This window comes from Citrus clementina, unplaced genomic scaffold (genome assembly GCF_000493195.1).
Source record: "Citrus clementina cultivar Clemenules unplaced genomic scaffold, Citrus_clementina_v1.0 scaffold_5, whole genome shotgun sequence".
In the NCBI taxonomy this organism is placed as follows: Eukaryota; Viridiplantae; Streptophyta; class Magnoliopsida; order Sapindales; family Rutaceae; genus Citrus; species Citrus x clementina.
Window position 1 is genome coordinate 23,826,934 of NW_006262201.1, and position 6,642 is coordinate 23,833,575.

A 6,642-nucleotide genomic window follows, 5' to 3' on the forward strand; every position below is an offset into this window, starting at 1 on the left:
CATGAAGGTCTGAATGGACAATGTGTTCAAAGGCAACCAGGGAACAACAACATTATTCACATGGCGAACGATAGGGATAGAGCCATTCGAGACTACGCAGTGTTGACTCCTCAAGCCATACATCCGGGAATAGTTAAACCCGACGTTCAAGCTGACAATTTTGAGCTCAAACCAGTGATGTTTCAGATGCTACAAACAGTGAGATAATTTAATGGACTGCCATCAGAAGATCATCATCTACATCTTAAGCTATTTTTGGAAGTGAGTGATGCTTTCAAGATTGCTGGAGCATCGCAAGAAGCATTGAGACTCAGACTTTTCCTGTTTTCTTTGAGAGATCGAGCAAGAGCATGGTTTAATTCTCTACCACCAGATTCTATCACCACATGGAATGATTTGGCTGACAAATTTTTGATGAAATACTTCCCACCAACCAAGAATGCAAAGTTGAGGAACGAGATCACATCTTTCCATCAACTTGAAGATGAGAGCTTGTGTGATGCATGGGAGAGATTTAAAGAGTTACTCAGGAGATGTCCTCATCATGGTATTGCTTGCTGCATACAGTTGGAAACTTTCTATAATGGTCTCAACCAAAGCACTAGATTGATGGTGGACGCTTCAGCAAATGGGGCCTTGTTATCTAAGTCTTACAATGAGGCTTATGAAATTTTGGAGAGGATATCCAACAATAACTATCAGTGGCCATCAACCAGACAAGCTGCAACAAGAGGAACAACAAGAGTTCATAACGTAGATGCCTTGACAGCATTGTCAGCCCAAGTAGCTTCATTATCAAAGATGGTAAAGGCTATGACTACTGCTTCAGCAACTGTTAACCAAATTTCAACAGTTGTCCTGGGAATCCAACTTCAATCAATTATGTAGGCAGCTTCAATAGATAGAACCAGGACAATCGATATTCAAACACTTACAACCCTGGATGGAGACAGCACCCGAACTTTTTATGGAGTAATCAGAATCAACCTGCTACAGCATTTAGTGGACAGTGTTGTGCAAATTTTAATGTACTCGCAAGCGCACGAATCTATTGTAGTATAGACCAATGGTGACGAGTGTCGATCCCACGAGGAGGTGGATTTTAATTATATGTAGAATTAATTTTGTAAATGGGTGGTTGGAATTGTGGTGGAAGTGATTTAAATTATCCTAAAATTGGAATTGAAATGGCAATAATAGATTTTAAAATTGGAATTGCAATAGCGAGAATAACTTGAAGAGAATTCTATTGAAATGACGTACTTGGGTATCCGGATCCGTATCAACATGCATCATGGGATAAATAATCCTTATTAATGCCAATTAAATCATGAGGGGGGAATCCACACCTCATGAACCACTTTCTAATCAATATGGTGCTAAGGGCTTATCGTGCCAAATAATAATAACCTTGTACTAGAGGGCCGGTGAAACCAAGGCGGTACTAGACAAGATTATTATTATTTGTCAACGAGAAGTCAAAACATCCACAAAAACTAGAGGGGAAGAGAAAATAAATTTACCAAATTAAGCCCATGACACATGTTGAGACTTCACCTTCAACCCAAGCTTGAAAGAAAATTAGCCACTCATAATTGAACTAAGGGCAAAATGGGAATTTATTAAAATACGAAGAAAATACAAGATGGAGAGGGAATTATAAAAAATGGAGTCCAAAAATGGATTCAGAGCTATCAAATTAGGGGGGGAGGCCCCCTTTTTATAGATACATGGAGTAAATTATGGCCATCGGATTAAAAACAGTTTGGACGCTCAGGATTGCGCCACGTCATCAGTCAACAGTCCATGGTTTGACCACGTGGATGAACAGTAACACGGTTTGACCCGAATGAACAGTAACACGGTTTGGTTGAAAATAATCCTGTATGATGCATGCACCGTATGCGAGATTTTTCGTCCACTGATATGCTGCCACGTCACCATCAACAGTACATAAGAATTTTAGTCCAACAGGATCGTGACACCTCATCAGTCAATGCCACATCATCAGTCAATGCCACGTCATCGATCCGTCTATGTGAACAGTGCTGTGAACAGTAATGTACACAGTACCGTATACGTGAATAGTACCGTATATGTGAATAGTGCCATTTTTTCCTTTTATGCTCCTCCTAAGGTTTTCGACCGTCCTGAGTTCAAAAGTGATGTCTGTTTTGCTGTCTGATCTCTCCTTTATTGTGAAATGACTATAATGCCCCTAAAATACATAAATTACTTAATTAAAATAAAACACACGTAATTAAATCACAAGAATGTTAAAAACATAAAAGTAAGGGTTGTTAGTAAGACTTGAAATGTAAAATGACAGTTTTCTCCTTTATAAATATACATTTTCTAACACTCAACACACCCCCCAACCAGCTTATTGCTAGTCCCTAGCAAATAAAGCGAAAATAAAATTCAAATTCAAAATGATTTTTTTTTTTAAAACACTCATATTTATTCAATCAGATTAATGATAGCAATCAAATAAAAGTATAAGCATTATCTCCAGTCTAAAGAAATATCACACCCATATTAACCATCCACATGAATCAGCCCAGTAGACTTTGTTATAGCTACTTTCAAGAATGACATGTCAAACCCTAAAATCTCACTGGAAGTAGTGACACTCTCACAAATAAATTAAACCCAATAAAAATAGTCACTCCAACGAATGGTAATTGAGAGAGAAAATAATAAAGAAGTGATATCACATGCTCTCACCAAGATGAAATAAATATGCCCTCAGCTTAGAAATAATACGATCTCAAGTCAAACAAAAATGCTAGTCAACCCACTTTATTTATCTTTTTTTTTTTATTATGCATCACTACATCTTTTTAGCCCATAAAACTAGCTTCTACTTCAAACTATAGTTCCCTAAAATCAAGAAGGACTTTTATTAGAACGTAACGTAGGCTAGGGACATGGCTAACAAAGAAGGGAAATAAGGAAAACAAAATGTATGTTTGAGAAAAATGTAGAGAATTTTTTTTTTTTTTTTAAAGGCTCAAAAGGGTTAACTATGGATATTTAATAAAAAGGATGGCTAGAAAGGCTCAAACGGATCAAAGATGGCCTTTCCATCGTCTTTTAGGGCTCTAAATAATCATCCATATCTACTAGTTAGATGGGCCTCCCAATGTAACAACACATTTTTTTCTTTTTTTTTTATTTTACAATTTTTTTTTTAAGGGTTAACTTAAAAGCAATTTAGAGATCGTGTGTAAAATAATAAACTGCTAAGCTGTATAAAGAGTGGGCAAAAGGGTTATTCTCCAAGAAAAATAATAGGCTCAAAAACTCACTTGGTACTTATTATGACATGTTCATTCCTTCAAGCAACTCACATTTGTCTCCGACATCAATATGTAGAGTAGCAAACATAACATAACATCACTTAAGACCAAAGATAATACAAATACTAAAATTTGAAATTAATCATGTCATCCAATGTTAAAACAAATCACACAATTTTTTTTTTTCAAACGATATTCTACCCCCCAACCTATTCTAAGCATGAAAGGAAAATATGCATGCAGAAATGCGAAAATGATGCAGAAAAACTAATTAGAAAGGTTACACTTAAAATGATAGAAAAAGAAAATAGTTTTTTTTTTTTTTATAGGCTCAAAACTTTGAAAATATATATTTATAGAGGAGAAATTAAAAAGAAACATAAAAACTTAATAAAGAAAAAGAAAATGTCTGCAAATTTTTTTTTTACTTTTTTTTTTAATTATTATTTTTTTTCACACGATGAAGATGCGTTTCTAGAGTCACTACACTCCATATTCAGCCATCTTCAACACACAACGTTAGCAACAGTTAGTTTCTACAACAAAAAATCAGTAAAAACTTAACCAAGATTCCACAATTGTCGACTATTCCCTCCCCCCAACCAGAACAAAACATTGTCCTCAATGTTTTAAAGGAAAGAAGTAGAGTTTAGAAGACATCACCTGGGTGGTGTAACACAAAAGAAAATATTTACAGGCGAAGAGTTAAATCTAATTTGTACTTCTTACTGCCGCTACTGTTACCATCATTATTTGGACGCTCCAACACAAAGGTCCAGGGGTCCAGCTCCGGTTTATAAGCTTGTAACATATCAAGTAGCTCATTAGCAGTGTGAGCACAAATAAAAAGTTTTTTCGCATGGGAAGGAATGAAGTAGTTTTTTATTGCATGGTTAAGAAATGCGATAAAGCCATCATAAAAGTTATTGACATTTAACAAACCGATGGGTTTCTGGTGAATGTGCAGATGGGCCCAAGATGCTAGTGTGATAAGTGCCTCTAGTGTTGCAAGATCTCCTGGAAGGAAAATAAAAGCATCAGCATGATTAAGCATTTCAGTTATTCTTTCTTACATACCTGAGACGACTAACTCTTCTCCAGTTGATGAGTCTCAACATAGGCTACTAACTCTGGTGGTTGTAAAGCCCAAATGCGATGTGTTTTACAAAATTGAATCTGCCTTTTGAGATGAGTTTTGACACGTTGAAGTGGTTTAAGAATGTTCATGAGGAACGGTCTAAGTATGAGACTCATGATTAACAATGATAAGAGAAAACTTAATAGTTAAACAAACACACTTATGCAAAAATAATTTCAATTAGCAAAAGAATAATATAAAGAAAGAAAGAAAAATCAAATCACCGAAAAGAAAAAAAAATCAATTCAAATCTGGTAGGTCACTCAAATTCATTTCGGTGTCTTCTCCATGTGGTTGGTACTCTAGATATGGCTTTAATCTTTGACCATTAACTTTAAACGTGACACCGTTCTTTGGGTCCTTAATTTCAATTGCCCATTGTGAAAAAACAGTATGAACAATAAAGGGACCAGACTATCGAGAGCGTAACTTACCTGGGAATAGGTGCAAGCGAGAATTGAATAAAAGTACTTTCTGACCTGGAGTGAACGATTTTCTCATAATTTGCTTGTCATGGAAGACTTTCATTCGTTGCTTGTAAATCTTGGCATTTTCGTATGCATCATTGCAAATTTCTTCAAGTTCTGCCAGTTGTAACCTTCTTTCTGAGCTGGCTTGCTGCATGTCAAAGTTGAATTTCTTGATAGCCCAATATGCACGATGCTCGAGTTCCACAGGTAGGTGGCAAGCTTTTCCATACACTAGCCTGTAGGGTGACATCCCAATCGGGGTCTTGAAAGCCGTTCTATATGCCCATAATGCATCATCAAGTCTTAATGACCAATCTTTTCTGTCCGGCCTCACCGTCTTTTCTAATATGTACTTTATTTCTCAATTGGAGATCTCAACTTGGCCACTGGTTTGCGGATGATACAGGGTCGCCACTTTGTGTGTGATTGAATACTTTGTCAAAAGAGTTTTGAATGCTTTGTTACAAAAGTGGGCACCACCATCACTGATTATTGCTCGAGGGAATCCAAAGCGCGAAACAATGTTGCTTTTCAAAAATCCTATCACCACCTTGTGATCATTGGTTCTGCATGGAATTGCTTCTACCTATTTCGATACATAGTCAACAACAACCAATATGTATTGATGGCCAAAAGAAGGGGGAAAGGGTCCCATGAAGTCGATACCCCATACGTCAAAAATCTCAACCACTAAAATTGGATTTAGTGGCATCATGTTCCTTCGTGTAATACTCCCCATTCGTTGACACCTATCACATTAAGAATAGAAAGTGTAAGCGTCTCGAAATATAGTTGGCCAATAAAAACCACATTGTAAAACTTTAGTTGCTGTTTTCTTAGCACTGAAATGGCCTCCACAAGCTTGTTCATGGTAGAATGAAAGAATATTCTGAATTTCATTTTCTGGGACACATCGTCTAACAATTTGATCAGCACAATACTTGAACAAATACGGGTCATCCCAAAAGAAATTCTTTATCTTTGCAAAGAATTTAGTCTTGTCTTGTTTGGTCCAATGCTCTGGAAGTTTACCTGTAACAAGATAATTAACTATATCAGCATACCAAGGTAATACTTCCACACTCATTAATTGTTCATCTGGAAATGACTCATTCAATATTAAAGACTCTGTAATTGTGTCAAAATGGAGACGAGAGAGGTGGTCCGCCACGACATTTTCTGTGCCTTTCTTATTTTTGAATTCCAAGTCAAATTCCTGCAAAAATAACACCCAACGAATTAGTCTAGCTTTTGCATCTTTCTTTGTGAGAAGATATTTAAGAGCAGCATGATCTGTGAATATAATTATTTTACAACCAATGAGATAAGATCGAAATTTCTCTAATGCAAACACTACTGCTAGCATTTCTTTTTCAGTAGTTGAATAGTTCAACTGTGCATCATTCAATGTCATACTAGCATAGTAAATAACGTGGGGAATTTGATCAACTCTTTGTCCTAATACTGCTCCTACTGCATAATCAGATGCATCACACATGAGCTCAAATGGTAAGCTCCAGTTTGGGGGTTGAATGATGGGTGATGATGTCAACAAATGCTGTAATTTTTCAAACGCAACAAGACATGAATCATCAAAGACAAAAGGTACATCCTTAGCAAGTAGATTGCAAGTAGATCCCCGGCAACGGCGCCAAAAACTTGTTGTGCAAATTTTAATGTACTCGCAAGCGCACGAATCTATTGTAGTATAGACCAATGGTGACGAGTGTGC

At 36.5% G+C, this 6,642-nt stretch overlaps 1 non-coding gene across 1 annotated transcript; it reads right to left on the minus strand.

Moving 5' to 3' along the window:
* Positions 1 to 444: 444 nt before the first annotated feature.
* LOC112098712 lies at positions 445 to 551 on the minus strand. The gene has a single exon (XR_002905821.1). It is a non-coding gene; the product is annotated as a small nucleolar RNA R71 (small nucleolar RNA).
* Between the last annotated feature and the right edge of the window lie 6,091 nt (positions 552 to 6,642).